Raw genomic sequence first — 24,739 nt, forward strand, 5'->3', positions numbered from 1 at the left:
TGTCTAAAATGGTTACAGTTTTCTTCAGGTATTCGCATATCTAATTTAATATGTTTTTTAATTTTTTTTTTCCTTTATTGACTTTAGAGAGAAAGGAAGGGAGAAAGAAAGAGAGATAGAAACATCAATGAGAGATAATATCAATCGGCCGCCTCCTGCATGCCCCCACTGGGGATTTGGCCCACAACACAGGCATGTGCCCTGACTGGGAATTGAACCAACGACCTCTTGGTGCATGGGTCAATGCTCAATCACTGAGCCACACTGGCCAGGTCACATATCTAATTTAAACACGAACCACTATAGTAACTGTTAAAAATTCCAAACACTAATATAAAGAAAAAAAAAAGTTCTGAATAATGTATTTAAATTCCATTCAAACATTCATTTCACAATGAATTTTTTCATACTTTCAAAACATGCAATACCAGACTAGCTTCTGGAAATGAAGAAACAAACATGTAGTGTTTCTAAGGCAATGTCCTAAAAGAAGAATAACAGTAATGAGTATTTATTGAGCATTTACTATATACCAGGTACTCTTATAATATGTTATATAGGCCTACTTATTTAATCTTCAAAAACAATGTACAGTAAATATGACTATTAGCCCCATTTTACAGAAGAGGAGACACAGACACAGAGAAATTATGTAACTTGTTCATGGTCACAAAGATAAAAATAAAATCATGTGTTGTAAATGAAATCAGGTATTCTGGCTCCAGACAGTACACTCCTAATATATACAGTTAGTTGATCCTTAACAACATGGGTTTGAACTACATGAGTCCACTTATACGCAGATTGTTTTCAAAAGATACTGTAAATGTAATTTCTCTCATTATTTTCTTAATAACATTTCTCTAGTTTATTGTAAGAATACAGTATATAATACTGTACAATACAGAGTATAATACAATACAGTGTATAATACTGTATAATACAGTGTATAATAACATACAAAACATGTGATAATCAATTGTATATTATGGGTAAGGCTTCCAGTCAACAGTAAGCTCTTAGTTAAATTTTGGGTGAGTCAAAAGTTGTATGTGAATTTTCAAATGTGAGGAGAGTTGGTGTCCCTAACCCCCACAGTGTTCAAGAGTTAACTGTACTCTCTGAGGCAAATGAAGCAAACATTTTTCAATCATTCAACAAATATTCATTTAATGCCTACCATGTGCCTAGTACTGGTTTAGGCAGTGAGAATATGACAGCTAAAAAAATACAAAACTCCCTTTCCTCACGGAGCTTATATTCTAGTGGGAGAAGACAGAAAATAAAAAAGTAAAATACATATTTTGGTAAACAGTAATACGTCATGAGAACAACAACAAGGAAGAAGAATAAGTATTGGGGAAGGATGCAATTTTAGATAAGATTGCACAGGAAGGTCTCTCTGAGATAGAGATTACATGATTAAAGGAAGGACACACACCTTGTTCACACACACACACACACACACACACACACACACACACACAGAAACTAGATAAGGATTTCTGCTGGAGCATCTAAAAGCTCACAGTTTAATAGAGAACACAGACACTCAAATAAATCAGGACAACCCAGTGTGGTGAATCTAACATCAGAAGATCTACAGGCAAGTGTGGGCAAGGAGGTTGTCTAGCTCAAACCCAGTTAGGGATTAGCACAGCCTTCCTAAATGTGATGCCTGAAACAAGTCTTACAAAGATGAAAAGAGGTTAAACTAGGCTAAGAAGTAAGGGGGAGCCTTGGCCATTTTTGCTCAGTGGTTAGAGCATCGGCCTGCGGTCCAGAGACCCAGGTTCGGTTCCCGGTAAGGGTACATACCTTGGTTGCAGTTTGTCCCCCGCCCTGGTTGGGCCATGCTGGTGGCAGCCACTCAATGTGCACTTTTCACGTCGATGTTTCTCTCTCTCTCTCTTCCTTTCTCTCTCTCCCACTCTATCTGAACAAAAAAATGGAAAAAAATATCCTTGGGTAAGGATTAAAAAAAAAGTAAGGGGGACTATCCAGTAGAGGAGCCAGCATGTGCACACACCCAAGGCACAAGATGACACTGAGTGATTAAATGATCTACAAGTTCTCCTATTGATGAATAAAAATATATAAGAGAACAAAGATGTCAAGGAAGACATTAACCAAAGAATATATATGCATGTAGCCATAGCCCATGGACACAGACAATACTGTGATGAAGGCCTGGGGTAAGGCAGGAGCTGGGTGTAGGGGGGCAAAGGAGGGGAAATGGAGGACATCTGTATTAACATCAACAATAAATTTGTTAAAAAAGATGTCAAGAGGCAAGGCAGGACAAGGGACCAAGCACATACTTGCACATGACAGCATTCACTTTGGCATTCAGGGCCTGAACCACAGCTGTTCAACTCACATGAGGATGGTAAAGAGTAGGTAGAGTTGTTTGAGGAAAAGAGTGATAGAACTTGGAGGTCTATCACTTCGATGATGGTAAATGGGAACATCATCCAGTCAGACAGGAAATACAGAAGGTCCAGATTTGTGAGTGAAGGTGATTTTGAGCTGTTTTAGACACAGTGCTGCTCCTGAGGGACCTGTAGGAAAGTCAAGTGCACCTCTTTAGTAGTCAGCCTCAAATATAACTCTGTAGCTCAGAGGAGAGAACTGTCTGGAGAAAAGAAAAATCTGTTCTTCACAGAAATTTAGCAACTGAGGGCATGACATTGGAGATCACCCCACCAAAAGAGTCCAGGACAGACATTTAAGAAATAACAATATTTTAAGGGCTCTCTTTGGTTTTATAATGCTGGACAATATGTAATCCCATGTTTAAAGTTATAATTCAATGGTTTATAATATGTCCAGAGTTGGGCAACCATTGCCATGATTCAGTTTCAGACCCTTTTATCCCCTAAATGGAACCCCATAACTATTAGCAGTCACTCCAAATTTCCCCCATTTTCTCCTGTCCCTCTAATCCCTGAGCTTTTAAATCAATAGAATAATACACTATGTGATCTTTTCTGTCTCACTTCTATCACCTAGCAATGTTTTCAAGATTTATCCACATTGTAAGATGTATCAGTACTTCATTCCTTTGTATGGTCGTACAAAGTATTCCATTGAATGGATATTCCATTTTATGTTTATGTATGAATTCATCAGTTGGTGGACATCTGAGTTGTTTTCACCTTCTGGCTATTTTGAACAATACTGCTATAAACATTTATGTACAAGTTTTTTGTGCAAACCTATGTTTCCATTTCTCTTGGGTATATAACTAGGAGTGGAATTGCTGGGTAATAAGGCAATTCCATGATTAACTTTTTGAGGAACCAGCAAACTGTTTTCCACAATGGTTGCACAACCTTACTTTCCCAATAACAAAGTATGAGGGTTCCACTTTATCTACATCCTCCCCAACACTCTTATTTCCCATTCAAAATAAATAGTCAATCCAAATGGGTATAAAGTGGAATCTCACTATAGTTTTGGTTGGCATTTCCTAAACAACTAATTGTGTTGAGAACCATTTCTTGTGCTTATTGTCCAGTTGTACATCTTTGGAGAAATGTCTATTAAAAGCCTTTGCCCTCTTTTCAATTAGGTAGTCATTTTATTGTTGAATACACAGTGTTTTCCAGTCTTCACTCTGATGCTACCTATGGGACTTTGGACAAGTCTCTAAACTTTCTCTAATCAGTTACCTCATCTATAAATTGGGAACACTAATAGTACCTATCCCACTGTGTTGGGAGGATAAATGAAATAATGTTGGTGATCTTTAAATGGTAACTATTATTGTTTAAAATATTTAGACACATTTTAGATACAGGGATGGGCAAAGGTAGGTTTACAGTTAATATAATGCAATAATACATTGATTAATATATAATACAAGAATAAACTATGTTTTGTGTATTCACAACTGTAAACCTACTTTTGCCCCACCTTGTATATGTGCAAGTGTGTATGATGCTAGTTTTCATTCTTATTGTTCCAAAAGTTCGGTTTACACTGGCTTTATTTTAAAATTATGAACTATCAAATAGAACATTTTTTTTTCTTTTCTAAGGAGATAGAAACATCAACGTAAAAAGGAACTATTGACCAGTTGCCTCCTGAACACCCCCTATGGGCATCAAGCCCGCAATCCAGGCATGTGCCCTGACCAGGAATCAAACCTGCAACCTCCCAGTGCATGGGTTGATGCTCAACCACTGAGCCACACTGGCTGGGCAAATTTTTATTTTATTTTTGATTTTTAATCTTCACCCAAGGATATTTTTTCATTGATTTTTTTAGATAGAATAGGAGGGAGGGAGGGAGGGAGGGAGGGAGGGAGAGAGAGAGAGAAGGGAGGAAGGGAGGAAGGGAGGAAGGGAGGAAGGGAGGAAGGGAGGAAGGGAGGAAGGGAGGAAGGGAGGAAGGGAGGAAGAGAGGAAGGAAGGAAGGAAGGAAGGAAGGAAGGAAGGAAGGAAGGAAGGAAGGAAGGAAGGAAGGAAGGAAGGAAGGAAGGAAGGAAGGAAGGAAGGAAGAAAGAAAGAAAGAAAGAAAAGAAAGAAAGAAAGAAAGAAAGAAAGAAAGAAAGAAAGATCGAAGTGAGAGAGACACATTAATTGGCTGCCTCCTGCATGACCCCGACCAGGCCAGAGATTGAACATGCAACCAAAGCATGTGCCCTTGACCAGGAATTAAACCCACGACTCTTTGGACCAAGGGCCGATGATCTAACAGCTGAGCCAAACTGGCCAGGGTGGAAAACTTTTGTTAATATCACTACTCTAGTTTTTAAAAACAGCTGTGTGATTCTACAAGTAAGAGTAATAAAAAGTAGAAGGATGTTTGTTAACACCACTGTTTTATTTTTATTATTTATTGTTGAAAGTATTACAGATGTCCCCCTTTCTTTCCCACTCACCCTCTCCTTCCCGCTCCCACTTCGTCCCTGCCATCCCCAGCCTAGTGTCCATGTTGATTGGTTGTGCATATATGCATATAAGTTCTTGGGTTTATATCTTCCAACTCTTCCCAACCCCATCCCTCTGAGGTTTGTCAGTCTGTTCCTTAAGCCATGAATCTGGACGTGTTTTGCTCGACTTCTTATTCTGTTCAACATGCTCCACAAATAAGTGAGATCATGTGCTACTTGTTTTTCTCTGACTGGCTTAATTAGCTTAGCATAATACTCTCCAGGCCCCTCCATGTTGTCTCAAAGTGTAAGAGATCTCTTTCTTACAGCTGCATAGTATTCCATTGTATAAATGTATCACAGCTTTTTTATCCACTCCTCTACTAAAGGGCACTTGGGCTGTTTCCAAATCTTAGCTACAGTCAGCCCTCGTTTATCATGGTTAATCAGTTCCAGACTCAACCATGATAAATGAATTTCCACGAAGTAGGATTCTTTATTTATACAGTCGCCCCTCGCCACTTTGTCCTTGGCCTTTTGCAGCTTCGCACTATCATGGTTTTTTCAAATAGAGTGAAGTTGCGAAAGGTGAAGCACGAACTAGCAAGGGATGACTGTATTGTAAATAGTGCTCCTATGAACATCGGGGTGCATATATTCTTCCTGATCAGTGTTTCAGGCTTCTTAAGATATATTCCTAGACGTGAGATCACTGGGTCAAATGGCATTTCAATTTTTAATGTTTTGAGGAAACACTATATTGTTTTTCATAGTGGTTGCACCAGATGGCATTCCCACCCGCAGTGTGCTAGAGTACCCTTTTCTCCACATCCTCATCAGCATTTGTTGTTTGAGGATTTGTTGATGGCCACCATTCTGGCAGGTGTGAGGTGATACCTCATAGCCATTTTAATTTGCATCTCTCTGATGATTACAGATGTTGAGCATTTTTTCATGTCTCCTGACCATTTGTATGTCCTGTTTAGAGAAGTGTCTATTCAGGTTCTCTGACCATTTTAAATTGGATTTCTGTCTTCCTTTTGTTAAGTTGTATGAGTACTCTATATATTTTAGATATTAACCCCTTATCCAATGTATTGTTGGCAAACATGTTCTCCCATATAGTAGGTTTCCTTTCAATTTTGATGCTTCTTTCTTTTGCTGTGCAGAAACATTTTTAGTTTGATCTAGTCCATTTATTAAATTATTCCTTTTTTCTCTTGCCCTAGGTGATGTATCAGTGAAAATTCCACTACATATGACATCTGAGTTTTTCTGCCGACATTTTCTTCTAGGATTGTTATGGTTCCAGGGGCTACATTTAAGTATTTTATCAATTTTGAGTTTATTCTTCTGTATGGTGTAATTTGGTGATCTTTTATTTATTTATGTATTTATTTTGCATATAGCTGTCCAATTTTTTCAGCACCATTTTTTGAAGACAGTCTTTTCTCCATTGTATGCTCTTGCCTCCTTTGTCAAATATTAACTGTGCATACTGTCTTGGGTTGATATCTAGGTTCTCTGCTCTGTCCCATTGATCTATATTTCTGTCCTTGTGCCAGTAACAGGCTGTTTTGATTATGATGGCTTTGTGTTGTAATACCTCCCACTTTGTTATTCTTTTTCAAAATTGCTGTGGCTGTTCAGGATTTTTTATGGTTCCATATAAACTTTTTGAGTATATGTTCTAGATCTGTGAATTATGCCACTGGTACTTTAATAGGGATTGCACTGAATCTGTAGATTGTTGGGGTAGTATGGACATTTTAATGATGTTGATTTTTACTATTCATGAATATGGTATACGTTTCCAATTCTTTATATATACATGTGTTTTGTTTTGTTTTGTTTTTCCCCAATGTCCTATAGTTTTCTGAGAACAGGCCTTTTACCTCCTTGGGTAAGTTTATTCCTGGGTATTTTATTTTGTTGTTGTTGTTGCAATGGTAAATAGGATTTTTTTTAACTTTCCCTTTCTGAATGTTCATTGTTGGTGTATAAGAAAGACATCGATTTCTGGATGTTAATTTTGTATCCTGCTCCTTTGCCAAATTCATTTATTAAATCTAGCAGATTTTTGATGGAGTCTTAGGGTATTCTATGTACAATATCATATTGTTGGCGAATAATGACAGTTTCACTTCCTTCTTTCTTTGGATCACTTTTATTGTTTCTTCTTGTCTAATCGGTGTGGTTAGACTTCTAGTACTATGTTAAATAAAAGTGGTAAAAGTGGGCATCCCTGTCTGGTTTTTGTTCTTAAGGGAAATGCTTTTAGTTTTTTCCCGTTAAGTATGATGTTGGCTGTAGGTTTTTCATATATTGCCTCTATTATGTCGAGATATGATCCCTCTATTCCCACATTGCTGAGAATAGAGGGTACTGAATCAGAAAAGGGTACTGAATTATGTTAAATACTTTTTAAGCATCTACTGATATGATCATATGGTTTTTATTCTCATTTTGTTTATGTGGTGTATCACATTTATTGATTTGCGAATATTGTACCAGCCTTGCATCCCTGGGATGAATCACACTTGGTCATGGTGAATATTTTTTAATGTATTGCTGGATCCTATTTGCTAATTTTTTGTTAAGAATTTTGGTATCTATAGTCATCAGGGATATTGTCCTGTAGTTTTCTTTTTTGTAGTGTCTTTATCTGGTTTTGCATTAGGATTATGCTGGCCTCATAAAATGAGTTTGGAAGTCTTCCTTCTTCTTGAATTGTTTGGAATAATTTGAGAATGGTTGTCAGTTCTTTGAATGTTTGGTAAAACTCCCCCATGAAACCATCAGAGCCTGGCTTTTGTTTGCTGGGAGTTCACTGATTACATCTTCAGTTTATTTAGTTTTTATTGGTCTGTTCAAGTTTTCTGTCTCATCCCAGTTCAGTTTTGGGAGACTGTGTTATTTTAGAAATTTGTCCATTTTTCCTAGATTGTCCAATTTATTAGCATATAATTTTTCATAGTATTTTTTAACAATCCTTTGTATTTCTGTGGTGTCAATTATTTTTTCTCTTTTGTTTCTGATTTTATTTATTTGGGTGCTCTCTGTTTCCTGGTGAGTCTAGCTAAGGGTACATCAATCTTGTTTATCTTTTCAGAGAACCAGCTCTTTGTTTCAATGATCTTTCAAACTGTTATTTTAGTCTCTATGTCATGTATTTCTGCTCTTACCTTTACTATGTTTTTCTTTTTGGTTCTCTGATTGGGTGATTTTTTTTTCTACCCTGTCTTCTAACTCACCGATCTGATTCTCGGCTTTCTCTAATCTGCTGGATATTCCTTCCAACGTGTTGTTCATTTCTGCTTTGTCACTCTTCATTTTTCCGCTTGGTGGTTTTTCATTTCCAACTGGTTGATTTTCATTATTTTTATATCTTTACTCATGCTGTTGAGCTTCCTCATAATCATTATTCTGAACTCTACCTCCGATAACTTGCTTAATTCTATTTCATTTATCCCATCTTCTGTAGAATTCTCTTGTTCTTTCATTTGGGATTTTTTTTCTTTGTTTCACCATTTTGGTTGTCTCAGTGGGTTTTGGAGCCTGCCAAATTTTCCCTGTGGTGGTGGGTGTTCCGCTGATTGTGGCTCCCTCTACTGGGCTGGGATGAGTGTGGGAGGGCCCATGTTAAACAGCAATGTCTAGTCTTACTTTCCTGGGTGGATTCACAGGCCAAATAAAGATTCAGTTTTCCTATAGCTTTTGCCTGCAGGTTATTGATCTCAGTACTTAATAAGAAGCCTCAGGTTATAGCCCTCATGTGAATAAGAAATCCTGCAGGTGGTCAGGGTAAGAGGATTTCCAGCAGTGGGGCAATTGCTCTCACCTGGGTTAAAGTTACTTTGATAAGAACATGGTTTCTGAAGTGTGGGTTAAGGGCTCAGCACAGGGGTCCAGGCTTCTTCCTTCATAGCTCAGTCCCCAGAGCCACAGGGCACTGTTAAATTCCTGAGGGAGGAGCAGTTGCTTCTTCCTCAGGCTAAAACCACTCTCATGGGGATACTTGACAGAGATAGCTACTGAAGCCATGGGGGCGGGGCTCAGAACAGGAACTCAGACCTCAGCTTTCACAGCTCAGTCCTCATTGCTAGGACTCCCAACACTAAGAGCTGTGTCCAAATTTCAAATCTTTCAGAGGCCTTTTTTTTTTCTTTCTTTTCTCCTGCTTGCTGGTAGTCTGTAGCTGATAATTAGCCTCAGTGGTGTTTAATTCCCAAGGTAGGGGCCATTGCTTCTCCCCAAGGCTCTGGGAAGGGGCTCTTTGAGTAATATGGCTACTGTCCTACAAGGAAGTGATTCAGCATAAAACTCCTGATGGCCTCCCTCCCAGCTCTCTCCCCAGTGCCACAAATCCCTGACTCTCTTCACACAGTTCCAGTCCAGTGTGCCCTCCCTCTGCCGGAGTCCAAGGTGACTGGCTGTAGCTGATTTAGTGCACTTGCCCTTCAGGGAAGTGTCAGTGTACCCAGTGCCTCTTCCTGCCAGACAAAACCTCTGCTCTGGTGTCTTTCTCTGCCAGGTGTTATGTGAGTACCTTTCTGTTCTGCCACTCTGTGCTGGGGAGCTGGCTTGGGGTTTTAACCCCTGACTTCTCTGAGGAAACTGCTCATAGCTAAGACAGCCCTCAGCCTCAGCTGCTGCCTGTGAGCACCAAGCCAGACCTCTCATGCCTCTGCAGCTCCTATTAGGCACGATTTTGGGTCCTCTTTACGTCCCTGGTTATAACAGTTTTCTCCAGCTGCTTCTCAGTTGGTTTTTCTGGATGACTTGTATTTATTTTAGTTGTAATTCCAGTTTGGTCCTGGGAGATGGTCTGTGTAGCTTTCATTCACTCTGCCGCCGTTTTAAATCTCACACCACCACTGTTTACAACAGTAAAACAATTAACTAAATAATTCAGATATCCATCAGGAGGGGACTGTTTAACAATGGACTGTTGTGCAACTGTTAAAACATGAGTAGCTCAATATGTACCCATATGAAATCATCTCTAACATATATTTAATGAAAAAGCAAATGGAAACATATTATGCATTCTGATTCTAACTATATATATATATATATATATATATATATATTAATCCTCACCCAAGAATATTTTTATTGATTTTCAAGAGAGAGGAAGGGAGAGAGAGAGAAACACCAATGTAAGAAACATCAACTTGTTGACTCCCTTACACATTCCAACTGGGGATCAAACCCACAACCTAGGTATTCATGTGCCCTGACTGGGAATTGAACCCACAACCTTTTTGTCTATGAGACGATGCTCCAACCAACTGAACCACCTGGCCAATGTGGTTTATATAAAAAAAGTGTGTGTGTGTGTGTGTGTGTGTGTGTGTGTGTGTGTGTGTTCTCACATAGTCATAAAAACAATCTGAACATGTAGACAAGAAATACAATAGTAGTTACCTCTGGAGAATAGGGCTACAAATGAAACATTAGTATCAACCTTTTTATACTTTCTGGAGTTAAAAACATTTAACCACATATAATACATTTCAATTTTAAAAAATACAGATTATTGTCAATAAAATTTTTCTCAATCGTATCTATCCTAAGTTACATAAAATGCCAGTTAAAGAGAAACAAACCCTAAATTAAAAGAAATCAATCACTCCTATTGATTTTAGGATTAGATAAAAACTGATCTAAACTTTAAGTTATTATCAAGTACAATTCAGTCCCTGTTTGGTTGATACAAATTGAGTATTTTAAGACAACCTAAGGAATTAAAACATAGGAGTGCTATCTTTAAGTAGCTAAAAACTGATTTTAACCACAATAACTTTCAGAACAACAATAGCATTTGAAATAGTCTACATCAGATTCACCAAGATACCAAGTAAAAATCCAACCTTATTAAGACTTCCTATGAGCTACCAAATATGTTTTTTTTCCCTGTGAGTTTCCTATGACTCTATTGTATTGTCATCTAATCTGCTCTAGAATAATTGTAAAAAAAAAATTTCAATTTTCAGAATTTTCCCAGAAAGACAAGAAAAAGGGAATGAGTCGGGGAATTGTATTTTCAAATGCTTAAAATGAAAGTATTATACGTGTATAACCACACAATTCAGTTTTCTAAGTATTAGTAACCTGTGGGCAATTCACTTAAAAAACTTAAGGGAAGGAAAAAGTGAAAAGAGGCTTCAGTGAAAAAGTTGGGCTTAGGCTTTCATAATCAGCACTTTTAACATATAATGCTTTGCTTTGTATAAAGCATCCCAAAATATACAATCTCAGTATTTAGAGTTACTGAGTATAATGGATTTTTAGTCTGATGCAGCAACTTGCATGAATCCATGCGACCGAAAATGTGTTTATTTTCCAAAGAAACTGACCTCCCTAGAGTAAAGGAAACACCCAACTATAAAGCTTGTTTTTCTTTTCAGTGAAGCTTTCTTATCTGTAAGTTATGGGATATAAAGCTAGTTTGTTTTATAGGGTGGTGTGGATCTCAAGTGCTTTAAGAGATACAATCTCTCATTCTTTAAGGCAATCTAAATTCTATTTAAAATGTCTCTAACCTTGTTTCAACTCTGAGTATATAATTATAAATCCTGGCTTGATTTGTAATATTTTTATCTAAAAAAAATCAACAGCCAACTGGTGACTATGGATAGTAATGGTATACTCTTAACATAAATGTTGATTAACTCTATCACAGAGACAAAGTATAATAGTGGTTGATAGGAATTAGGAAAAGGGGAGAATGGCAAATTATTATTTAATGGGTACAGAGTTTCAGTTTTGCTAAATGAAAAGAGTTCTGGAAATGGATGGTGGCGATGGTTCACAACAGTATGGATGCACTTAATGCTTCAGAACCATACACTTAAAAGTAAAGATGGTAAACTTTTATTTGTATTTTAGCATAATTAAAAATAACTTTAAAAAATACTAAATTGGCTTGTTTCTGAAACATTTTACGTTGACTGGCTCTAAAGACAGTGCAGTAGCAGGTTAGAGTGCCCGCAATGAGTCTTGAACCAAGAACTATGATTCCAATTTCCTGCATCTGAGATGCATTAAAAATAGAAATAGAGTGTAGACTGGAGTAGCTTGCCTGGATAAACTTCCTTCTCTGCTCCTAACTAATTTTGTGATTTGGACAAGTCATTTAAACTCTCTGACCCTCAGTTACCTTATCTGTAAAACACAGAAAATAAACATTACTTATCTTCACCAGGTGTTTCTGAGGATTTATTCAGAGTATACCTGTTAGAGTACACATCACATTCAACAACCCTTAGCTTGTACTAGCAACCACATAAATATGCAAAACTGATTTTCCCAAACTAAACAGAAATGCATTTGTTCTCATTTTGGCAAAGGTGTAAGAGGACACATGGATGTGTGTAGATGTAGGCCCAGACTCAATGCTGATACCAGGTGTTGTCCCAATGACTAACCAATTATGGGGATATTTGGAACCTAAGTGGAATCCAGGCTTTCTCAAAGGATGCTTCTGAGAAGGTCTGCAAGAGAATCCCCACAGAACTTGTTCAAAATGCAGAGCTCTCTCCCCAAGCCATATTCAATCTTCTGGAGGTGAGGAGGCTTGGGAATAACATCCACTCTGGCTGTGAGCATTTAAAATAAGGTGAATTTGAGGGCAAGGAAGGAGAGGAAAGGAAACTGAAAGGGGTCTAACTCTAAAGAAAGGCTTGCTGATTTCTCTTGCTTTAACTTTACTAGCAGCTGGTGCATAGATCTTGACATCTATTTCCATGACTAGTCAAATGCCTTGTCTAATTTAATTTTTCTTTCCTCTCCTACCACTCTCCTCCTCCCAATCTCATTCCCTGATGGAAAAGCATACAAGACAAAATTTAGGACTCAATACTCTTGCCATCATACCACTTTCATTACCAATTCATTTACATCCACTGTGGAAAATTAAGATGAAACAAATGTCATAGTCTCAGAATAAAATAGCACAAATGCAGGTATTGTAATATCTATTTCTAGGCTCTTCCTGGTTTCTCATCTGACTACTTGATTCTTAGTATTGCTCTCCTCACGCTCTTTAGCCAATAATAATAATAAAAAAGCACCTTTGAACACACATCCTCGGGGTAAGCAAGAAACCAGCCTGGGATTCTTTTGAGAACAGTAACAAGAATCTTAGAGCATTATTAACCTGGACAGCACCCTGGCTTTTGGGGAGGTGTGGAATTTTCTCAAGACACAGGAGGACAAGTTTGAAAATGAAAAATGAAAAGTCACAAGTTGTCTCTGAAATGTTTTTGTGTTTTTATTTTGAGAAGTGCTTTAGCTCATTTTTCCTGTCAAGTTGAACAGCAACCTTATACATTTATTTTTTTTATGTTTTTATTTTTTAGAGACAAAGGAAAGGAGAGATAGAAACATCCACGTGAGAGATAGAAACATCCACGTGAGAGATAAACATCCATGTGAGAGAGACATCAATAGGCTGCCTCCTGCATGCCCGCTTGTGGGGATGGAGCCTGCAACCCAGGAATCAAATGGGGACCTCTCAGTCCATGGGACAATGCTCAATCCACTGAGCCACAATGACCAGCCATGCCTTATACATTTTACCAGACAAGAAAGCACATTACTTAATCTGCAGTATCAGGAACTGACTAAAGAGTCAAACTGTTGGCCATCAGCCACTAAATCTGTCTATAGCTTAGAATATAACAGAAAATATGGTAGTCTGTGAAAAGAAACAACAGCCACAAAACATAGCCTTAAACCATGCTCCCCCCCCAAAAAAAAAAAAACTTAACTAGAAAAGTTATGGATAAATATCAATTGAAAGAAAGAAAATGACAGAGAAAGACAAATTTCATATGATCTCACTTATTTGTGGAATATAATGAACATAACAGTTTGAGGACAATCCCCTAAGGAGTGGGGAGGTGAGAGAGGGATGAACCACAGAACTTATATGCATGTATGCATGAACAGTGGACATGGACAACAATCTGGGGAAGGGGCAGGGAGGGAAGGGGGAGGGGGGAATCAGTGGGGGAAAAAAGGAGAATCATTTGTAACAAAAATTAATCAATAAAAAAGAAAGAAAGAAAGAAGAAAGAAAAGAAAGAAAGAAAGAAAGAAAGAAAGAAAGAAAGAAAGAAAGAAAGAAAGAAAGAAAATTCCACAGGCACTTTTCTAACAAGTAAAACAGCAATGGTGTTTTTCCCCCTAAATGATTACATTTAAGTGATCCTAAGGAAGACCATTATCTCCAGAAGCACCCTTACACACAAACTAATGTTTTTTCAAGTGCTCTTTCCAAATAAAGCAACACCTGAGGCAGAAAGTGCAGTTCAAATTCCTAATACAACAAATTTATTTTACAAAAAATCTTAGGTACAAGTGATAACCCATTTACATCCTGAGCTTGAAAGCAAGTACCAACCTCAAAGGATGTGTGTGAGTGGAGACAAATGTGTGTAAAGCAATTTAAATAGCACCTAGTATTTGCTAAGGGAACTAAAAAGTTAGCTCCTGTTATTTTTGTTAGTTTTAAGAAATAGTTACATGCAATAAGGTTTTATATAAGCCAACATTCTGGATGAACCTGGGTAATTTGCTGAAATGAAAAGCTGACTTTAAAAACCAAAATGCAGTAACAGTTCTTAAAAACAAGGTACAAAAGCCATGAGGCTTAAAAAAAGAAAAACTACAAATTCTGCCCTGGAGAAGCTGACACACTAATAAAGAGACAAACCTGGGGCAAAACAAGATAAAAGAATAGCAAAGGTAATAAAGGCAGCCTAAAGAGACACAGGGCCCAAGGAAAGGGATCACCCTAGGAAGGGAAACATGAGGAAGGGTCAGGACAACAGACCTAGGTCCTGATTAAAGATAGAAAAGGCAAGGGCAAAGTCAGATGTAGAGGAACAAAGTAAAAAGCAGTCTTTAACTTAGAAAAATCACAGGGCCAGGGCTCCTTCAAACTGAGCCATCGGGAACCAAGAATAAAAAGACAATAGGGGACAAACTAGTTAGTTTCCTGGTAAATACTGGTGCAGCAGACTCAGTCCTAACCTGGCCAATGGGCCCCTAACCTATCCCTGGACTTCAAAGAGGACTATAGACTTTAGGAAAAATACTGTGACTCATTTGTTTCTGGTTATGCTGCAGTGCCCATACCCCCTACTTGGACGTGATCTTCTACAGTGACTGTTTAACTTCTGGCCACTGCCACTCAACCCCACATCAAGTTCCACAAGACACTGGCAAGCAATACTGCCAGCATGCCTCCAGATGATGACCCAGAGAAACCTCTACAAGACTACTTAGAAGCAATCGACATAGTGCAGACGGCCTGCCCAGACCTCAAGGGTGTCCCACTACCATCATCAGATGAGGTATTGTTCACGGACGGGAGCAGCTACGTCCAGGAAGAAATCGGGTATGCTGGGGCAGCAGCAATAACTCTAGACCGTGTTATATGGTCTCAGTCATTAAGTAGGGGAACTTCAGCTCCAGCCCTAAAACCAGTGGGGCCTCACCAGATACGCTAGGTCAGAAAATGACTTAGCCACATAGAAGCAAGCCATAAAGGAAATCAATGAATGAGGGACACTGCCTGATGGGAGGTTGATAGTCCCAGAGGCTCTAGGTCAAACTTTAGTCAACCAGCTACACCAGACTACCCACTTAGGATACACCTAGCTTTCTGAACTTTCTGAGGCAGGTAATGTCCAGTAAAGTCACAGGGAAAGGGAGAAGGCAGAGAGAAACTGGAATGTGTGGATCTGAGTAGGGAGGAGGAGAAGAAAAACTGGGGAAAGTGTAGACTGCAGATAGATTGAGCAAGCTCTCAGGTTAATGTCAGGGGAGGAACTAGAAAAGTCACAGAGGGTCTATGCAAGTTAAAGAAGGATTATGCAGAGGAAGTAAAAATTTAAAAAGGAACAAAAGGATATACATATTACAGAAAGACATGACATTGAAAAAAATACTAAAGGAGGAAAAAATAGGACATTGAGTAAAAGAGAGAGAACTTAAACCTGGTAGTAGAATAACAGTCTGGCTTTTAATAAAGGCAGCGACAGGTTTAGTCTACCCCTGACCCTTGGATCAGACAATAGCTCCACCTTTACAGCAAAGATATCACAGGAGTGGGATTCCAAAATGGCGGCGGAATGAACGGAAGCTGCACAGGCCATCTCCCAGAACCAAACTGGAATTACAACTATAACACAGACAAATCAACAGGAAAAAGCAATGGAATAGCAGCTTACAAGGACCACATAACCAGGGACACTGACTCGATCCTGGTAGGATTGGGAAGGCGGGAGGGGGGCTGGGAACCCACAGACAGCAGCGGCCTTAGCAGTGAGCAGCGCCCTCGGGTTACACTCCCAGGGGGCTCCACAGCGCAGAGCCGGGACAGAGACTAAAAAAGCCACAGCAACTCACCTTGGGCTCCGGCAGAGGGAGGGCAGACTGGACTGGAACTGTGTGGGGACACTCGGGATTTGGAGGGCACTCAGAGCTTTTGCTCAGTTGCAGTCATGCAGGACGATGGCCATATTGCTCCTTCCCAGTGTTCTGGGGGGAGGCAGCAGCCTCTCCTGTGGAGATCCAACCCCACCCAGTAGGTCATTAAAATGCAAATCGAGGCTCACTAACAACCAGCATCTGCCCCACCCTCGGGAAATCCCCTTCTGCTGAGCACCTGAGGGAGTTTTTCAATCAACTGAGAAGCCAAAACTCTTCAAGTAACATCCACTGCTAGCCTCCAGGCAAAAAGCTAGAGGATAACAGTACCATTCCTGGGCTAGCAACTCTAACCATGAAAGTAAGACTTGACACTGGTGTTTAATGTGGGTCCTCCCCCGCTCATCTAAACCCAGGAGAGGGAGCCACAAACACCAGAACACCAACACCCACAGGGAAAACATGACAGGCTTCAAAGCCCACTGTGATAGCCAAAATGGTGAAACACAGAAACAAAAGCCAAATGAAAGAACGTGAGACCTGCACCGAAGATGAAATGAATATGGAGCAGTTAGGCAAGTTAACAGAGCTAGAATTCAGACCCATAATCTTGAGGAAGCTCAAAAGCATGACCAAGGACATAGAGATGCTGAAAATAAACGAATTGGAAATTAAAAACCACCAAGAAGAGATAAAAAATGACATATCAGAAATAAAGAACACATTGGAAGGTCTAAAAAGCAGAGTAGAGGAAGCTCAGGACCAGATCAGTGAATTAGGAGACAGGGTAGAAAAAAATCAACCAATCAGAAAACCAAAAAGAAAAAATGATTAAAAAACAGGAAGACAGCTTAAGAGAACTGTGGGACAACTGGAAACATGATAATATTCGCATCATAGGAGTCCCTGAAGAAGAAGAAAATGAGCAAGGATTAGAGAATATATTCAAAGAAATAGAAATGATAGAGGAAAAGTAAAAACCGACATAACAGAAATAAAAAAGATCATTAACAGCTACTATGAACAACTATATGGCAACAAATTCGACAATCTAAGCGAAATGGACAAATTTCTAGAAACACACAGTCTCCCAAAACTGGACCAGGAAGAAATAGAAAATGTGAACAGACCAATAACAACGAAGGAAATTTAAGAGGTAATCAAGACTCTCCCAGCAAACAAAAGCACAGACCCAGAGGGCTTCACGGGGGAGTATTACCAAACATTCAAAAAAGAATACCCATTCTCCTCAAAGTATTTCAAAAAATTCAAGATTAAGGAAGACTTCCAAACTCGTTTTATGAGACCAGCATAATTCTAATTCTAAAACCAGAAAAAGACACGACAAAGAAAGAAAACGACAGGCCAATATCCCTGATGAACATAGACGCAAAAATCCTGAACAAAATACTAGCAAATCGAATCCAGCAATACATCAAAAAAATTACTCACCATGACCAAGTGGGATTCATCCCAGGCATGCAAGGCTGGTACAATATTCGCAAATCAATAAATGTGATACACCACATAAACAAAATGAAAGATAAAAATCATACGATCATATCAATAGATGATGAAAAAAGCATTCGACAAAATTCAGCATCCATTTCTGATAAAAACACTCACCAATGTGGGAATAGAGGGATCATATCTCAACATACTAAAGGCCATATATGAAAGACCTATAGCCAACATCGTACTCAATGGGCAGGAACTAAAAGCATTTCCCTTAAGAAAAGGAAAAAGACAGGGATGTCCACTTTCACCATTCTCATTAAACATAGTACAGGAAGTCTTAGCCACAGCAATCAGACAAGAAGAAAAAATAAAAGGGATCCAAATTGGAAAGGAAGAAATGAAACTGTCACTATTTGCAGATGACATGATACTATACGTAGAAAACCCTAAAGACTCCCTCAAAAATCTACTAGAATTCAATACAATCCCCATTAAAATACCAACAACATACTTCACAGAATTAGAACAAGTACTTCAAAAGTTCATATGGAATCAAAAAAGACCTCGAATAGCCACAGCAATTTTGAAAAAGGACAAAGTAGGTGGGATCACAATACCAGATATCAGGTTATACTACAAAGCGACTGTAATCAAAACAGCCTGGTACTGGCACAAGAACAGGCATATAGACCAGTAGAACAGTACAGAGAAGCCAGAAATAGACCCAGGGCAATATTCTCAATTAATATATGACAAAGGTGGCAGGAGCATACAGTGGAGTAAAGACAGCCTCTTTCATAAATGGCAGCTACATGCAAAAAAATGAAGCTAGATCATCAACTTAGACCAAGACAAAAATAAACTCAAAATGGATGAAAGACTTAAATGTGACCCGTGAATCCATAAAAATTCTAGAAGAAAATGTAAACATTAAAATTTCGGACATTATACGCAGCAGAATTTTCACCGATACATCACCTAAGGCAACAAAAACAAAGGAAAAAATGGACACATGGGACTACATCAAACTAAAAAGCTTCTTCACAGCAAAAGAAACAACCATCAAAATGGAAAGGCAACCCACTGTATGGGAGAACATCATTGCCAATGATACATCAGATAAGGGGTTAATTTCCAATATATATTGAGTGCTCATACAACTCAACAAAAGGAAGACAACGAACCCAATTAAAAAATGGGCAGAGGAGCTGAATAGACACACCTCCAAACAGGACATACAAATGGCCAAGAGACACATGAAAAAATGCTCAACATCACTAATCATCAGAGAGATGCAAATTAAAACAACAATGAGGTACCACCTCACATCTGTCAGAATGGCCGCCATCAACAAATCATCAAACAACAAGTGTTGGTGAGGGTGTGGAGAAAGGGGGACTCTAGTACACTGCTGGTGGGAATGCAGACTGGTGCAGCTACTATGGAAAACAATATGGTGTTACCTCAAAAATTAAAAATTGAACTTCCATTTGACCCAGTGATCCTACTTCTAGAAATATACCCTAAGAAGCCTGAAACACAAATCAGGAAGAATATATGTACTCCCATGTTCATAGCAGCACTATTTATAATAGCTGAGATCTGGAAACAGCACAAGTGTCCATCAGTAGACGAATGGATAAAAAAGGTGTGGTACATATACACAATGGAGTATAATGCAGCTGTATGAAGGAAAGATCTCTTATCCTTTGAGACAACATGGAGGGACTTGGAACGTATTATCCTAAGTGAAACAAACCAAGCAGAAAAAGACAAATACCACAAGATCTCACTTATATATGGAATATAATGAGCATAACAGTCTGAGGAATACGGTAGACCCAGAAACATGGAAGTAGGGCACAGACTGACAACCCTCAGAAGAGGGGGTGGTGGGAGTGGGAAGAGATAAACCACAGAACTTATATGTATGTATGCATAACCAATGGACATGGACAACAAAGCTGGGGATGGGGCGGGGGGGGGGGGGATGGGGAGGAAGGTGCCAATGGGGTAAAAAAGGAGAAACATCTGTAACAAAAATAATTTTTTTAAAAAAATAATAAAAATAAAAAACATATCACAGGATATCTCTACGGGGTTAAATATAAATTGCAAGCTCAATGGTGCTTACTGCCCACAGAGTTCCGGGCAGGTAGAGCACATGAACAGGACCTTAAAGAATACCTTAATCAAATTTACTTTAGAAACCAGTGAAAACTGGACCACTCTGTTCCCCCTCGCCCTCTTACAGTTCTTGCAGGCCCTGCAGTTCATCCAGAAGGCCGTCCATAAACATGTCTGCGATGCCCTGCCTGTGCCCACCTCGGACCCTATGTACCCTTTCCAGCACGGGGACTCAATGTTGGTAAAGAAGTTCACCACTCAGGGACTGACTCTGGCCTGGAAGGGACTATACACTGTCATCCTGCCTACACCAACAGCTTGGCTCTCAAGGTCAATGGCATCCCGATCTGGCAGCACCATTCCCAGTTGAGGGGGGAAAAGCAAAATGGATGGTTCAGGCCTCTCCAGATAAGACTCTTGCATTTATCAGTACTTTGATTTTTCTGGTTATGACTGTTCAAGGGAATCCTTATAGACCTGGGCCCCAGTGGAACTAGAAACTTAGAAAAGGAGTATCAGGGGAGGTGTTAAGAAATGTTACTACTCAATGAGGTATCACCTCACACCTGTCAGAATGGCCGCCATCAACAAATCATCAAACAACAAGTGTTGGCGAGGGTGTGGAGAAAAGGGGACTCTAATATACTGCTGGTGGGAATGCAGACTGGTGCAGCCACAGTGGAAAACATTATGGTGTTACCTCAAAAAATTAAAAATTGTACTTCCATTTGACCCAGTGATCCCACTTCTAGGAATATACCCTAAGAAGCCTGAAACACCAGTCAGAAAGAATATATGTACCCCCATGTTCATAGCAGTACTATTTACAACTTTGTCATATTCAGACTTCAGTTGTTTCCTCTGCACCCAGACTCATTTGTCAGAAACATGACATGGGGGCACAATGCAATAATCCTCAATAGAGTATCCCCCCTGCTCTCAGATGTCCTTAAGCCACCAGTCAGAACTGTGACATACTTCAGTGCACAAAAAAAGCAAGAGAAAGAATGTGAAAGCTGTCATCTATAGGTTTCTTTGACTTCATTCTGGCCTTGCTAAGGAGGAAGGCTGGTTATAAGAAAATGAGTATGGAAGAAGATGGCTACAAGGAAAAGGCACCTGAGGGGATTTTTGTTCTGCAATAAAACCCAGAGTAAACTCTTAGGTAAAATGACGACATCTTTCTGGAAAAGGTGAAACTGGTATGCTGACGATCCTTATCAGAAGTATCATGATCGAACACACCTGAAAATAGATCAGAAGTTTTTGATTTCTCAGTTATTGAATATGTATCTTTGTGTATATGATGTCTTTGCAAAAATGAATATAAAACTGTACCAACTGATATGGAAACATATAGTACCAACATTAAACTTAACAGATTATAAAATTTAGAACAAAACAAACAAACAAACAAACAAACAAACAAAAAGCCACCAAAAAGTTTAAGGACCAGTCTTTGAACATCTCTGCTTGTACACTGGAACTGTCTGTCTAGCCAATCTAGAACAGTTAAGTTCCGGCTATGAAGGGTAGAAGTTATTCCCGAAACTTTACCTCCCAACAACCAGTTATTTCATGAACTTACTTTGAAATTGGGCATCTAATCACAATTGCTATTCCTAATTGCAGGGACAAAAGTGGTCATTATACATTTAGTTTTTGAATGTACAAAGAGGTCAATAAAGTTTAAAGAGCCAGATTGGGCTCTAGGCCCATAACTCTTCCGCATCGAGCACTAGACAAAAATCAGAATTGGGTTCTGGATATTGGTGCAATATCCGATAGTAATCTTTGGGAAAGCATATCCCTAAGGTCTATTTTTTCCATCATATAATAGAAATAAAACCTACTCTAATTTATTAAATGAGACGATGTGGTCAATGTGCTCTGAAAACAGTAAAATATACAATATTGCATCAAGGTAGATCTAAAGTTAAGCATTCTTAACACACACACACACACACACACACACACACACAAGCACAGGGGCAGGAGGAGACTTTAAGAAGTGAAGGATATGTATATTACACTGACTGTGGTGATGATTTCAAGGGTGTATGCATACATATGTTCAAACTCATCAAACTATATACATTAAATATATACAGTATTTTTAAAAACCATCATACTTTAATAAAGCTGTTAAAAAAAGACTAGTGACACCCTCCTCAAGGGGCAAATAGGAGGGACATCTGTAATAAAAAATAAATAAATTAACTATTGAAAAAAAAAAGACTAGTGCCCAACCAGTGTGGCTCAGTGAATTGAGCATCGTCCCATGTACTGAGAGGTCCAGGTTTAATTCCCAGTCAGGGCACTTGACCAGGTTTCAGGCTTGATCCCTAGTAGGGGGCATGCATGAGGCAGCTGATTGAAGTTTCTCTCACATCGATGTTTTTCTCTCTCTCCCTTCCTTTCTACCTCAAAAAAAAAAGTAAGAACATATTTTTAAAAAAGGCTAGTGATTGCCAATTTTGATTTGCAACATCAAAAGATGATGTAATATCCAAAAATTACCAAATACAATTGATGTCCCTATAGTTTCGTCTATCAAACAGCAAATTTAGTTGAGAGGGTGCTGCTATAAAATCAAATAATAATGAGAACCAATTCCTAGAAGTCTGTGCATTGCTGGAGCTGGAGCTAACAGCCCTCCTGAGGTTCTGGGCATTGAAAGGTCATTTGATGATGGTCTAATGCCCTTTCTTAGACTCAGCCTTTTTTCTCATTGCTCTCCCCATAACTTGACAGATGAAACACCGAAGCTCATAAGCCTACCTGTGATGACCAAAATAACTTTATTGAAAAAGGCAATCATGCCCGGCCTGTGTGGTTCAGTGGTTGAGTGTCAACCCATGCATCAAGAGGTCGCTGGTTTGATTCCCAGTCAGGGCACCTGCCCAGTTGTGGGCTCAATCTCCAGGGGAGGGCATGCAGAAAGCAGCCAATCAATGTTCTCTCTTATCAATGTTTCTATCTCTCTCCCTCTCCCTTTCTTTCTCTATAAAAATCAATAAAGAAAAAAAATTTAAAAAAAAAAAGAAAAAGAAAAAAGCAGTCATTACCTCCAAACAGCCTGAAGTGGTTTGTGTCAGTTAGAGAAGAGAGTCATAATGACTCAGGAACTGTCAGATCAGATCAACATGAGCTAAGCAAATAAAGCTACCTATCAATGTTTGGTTGCCCATGTAAAATGAAAATGGCAACTGCAGTTCTCTGGGCTAAGACGACCACTTCCAGACCTCCACCCTCACCCCCACAAACACTACTAAAACCCAAACAATTTGGTAATACTTTTTAAATCTTCCAAATTTGCAAAGTGATTTAGTAAATTGGTGTTGTTTTGACTTAGGAAGATGGGTAAAAAGTAAAGAAAACTAAGTCCATTTTTATAAAACATAACTTGTTCTAGGCTATTTTGGCAAAAGAACTAAACAAACTTCAGTAATCACTCTAAGTCATATTTGACATTTTCCAAACCCAATTAATTATTTACAGTTATAAAGTACATTTAATGGTAGGAAACGAATAATGGATATCACTATATTGAGCACATTTTATGTATAAGGCACTTTACATATATTATCTGTATTCCTCATAGTAGTGCATGTTAATATTCCACATTTCAAATTTATAAAAATGAATCTCAGTGAGACAAATGTGCCACAAATCAAGTAAATGGCAGAGGTGAGATGCAAACCTAGATATCTAAAAGCCCAGATTTTCAGATGGCAACGAAAATTGGTAGAGCATCTTTCCCTTTCCTAATCTCAATCAATCTCTTTCCCACCCTCCTGGTTCCTGTCCCTGCCATTCTCCCTCCTTCCCATACACACATATGCAGACATTTCCAGAGAAAGGCAATACAGTGTAGCAGGTTGATCTTGGGGTTTAATAAATGAACCTGCACTTAAGTTCTGACCCTGCCATTAACTAGATACAAAACTTCAGTGTTACAAATTATTTGGTGGTCTAAATTTATCATTATATTAAATTTAAATGAACATACACTGTCTAGTACATAGACACTTGCTATACTTGTTGCCTTTCACCTAGCTCTCTTTTGATAGCCTGAAGAAGGAATGAAGATGAAGCAAAAGTAGTCTACCTGTATTGTGTAAGCAAGGTCAGCACTTTCCTTAACAAGGATAGAAGTGGTTTTTGTGACCTATAAAACACATACGGCTAAGGAACTGTTAAAAACTTTGTGGCACCTAACCATAAAATATAATAGAATAATATATAATGGTCACATGAAATTTAGCTAGGAATGCGAAGTCAGTTCAACATTTATAACTCAAACCATGCCATTCACAATATTGACAGCCTAAGAAAGAAATTATGTATGATTATTTACAAAGATGCAGAAAATGTGTGACATTCATTCAATAGCCATTTATGATTTTTTAAAAGTATTCAATTAATTAGAACTAGAAGGGAACTTCCTCAACCTAATAAAGACCACCTATGAAAAAAGCATATACCTAACTTATACTTAATGATGAAAGACTGAATGATTTTTTTTACCCATCTTTACCCTGGAACAAGACAAGGAATCCACACTTACCACTTCTATACCTCATACCACGTGGAAGGTCTAGCTAATGCAGTAATGCACAGAAAAGAAATAAAGATAGATAAAATTGGAGAGGAGAAATAAAAGTGTCTTTTTTTTCCCCACAGAAAACATAATTATCTAAGCAGAAAGTTCAAAAAGAATCTACAAAAAAACTACTAGATCTAATAAGTGACTTCAGCAAGGTTGGAAAATAGAAGATCACTACACAAAAATAAATTATAGTTTTATACAAAGCAATGAACAACTGG

At 38.6% G+C, this 24,739-nt stretch overlaps 1 protein-coding gene, 1 long non-coding RNA gene and 1 other non-coding gene across 7 annotated transcripts in view; 1 reads left to right on the forward strand and 2 right to left on the reverse strand.

Moving 5' to 3' along the window:
- Window positions 1–24,739, reverse strand: part of ATP11C (ATPase phospholipid transporting 11C) — a 280,762-nt gene that overhangs the window by 199,280 nt on the left and 56,743 nt on the right. The window lies entirely within an intron of this gene.
- Window positions 1,885–24,739, reverse strand: part of LOC118635727 — a 52,714-nt gene continuing 29,859 nt past the window's right edge. Inside the window, exons 2-4 of the long non-coding RNA XR_004960552.1 lie at window positions 21,029–21,154; window positions 2,381–2,561; window positions 1,885–1,936 (exon numbers count right to left, since the gene is read on the reverse strand). This is a non-coding gene — a long non-coding RNA (uncharacterized LOC118635727). The remainder of the gene's footprint in view (window positions 1,937–2,380; window positions 2,562–21,028; window positions 21,155–24,739) is intronic.
- Window positions 24,023–24,142, forward strand: LOC118636862. Its single transcript, XR_004960827.1, has one exon. It is a non-coding gene; the product is annotated as a U6atac minor spliceosomal RNA (small nuclear RNA).

The sequence above is a fragment of the Molossus molossus genome, unplaced genomic scaffold (assembly GCF_014108415.1).
Source record: "Molossus molossus isolate mMolMol1 unplaced genomic scaffold, mMolMol1.p scaffold_m16_p_2, whole genome shotgun sequence".
Lineage (NCBI taxonomy): Eukaryota > Metazoa > Chordata > Mammalia > Chiroptera > Molossidae > Molossus > Molossus molossus.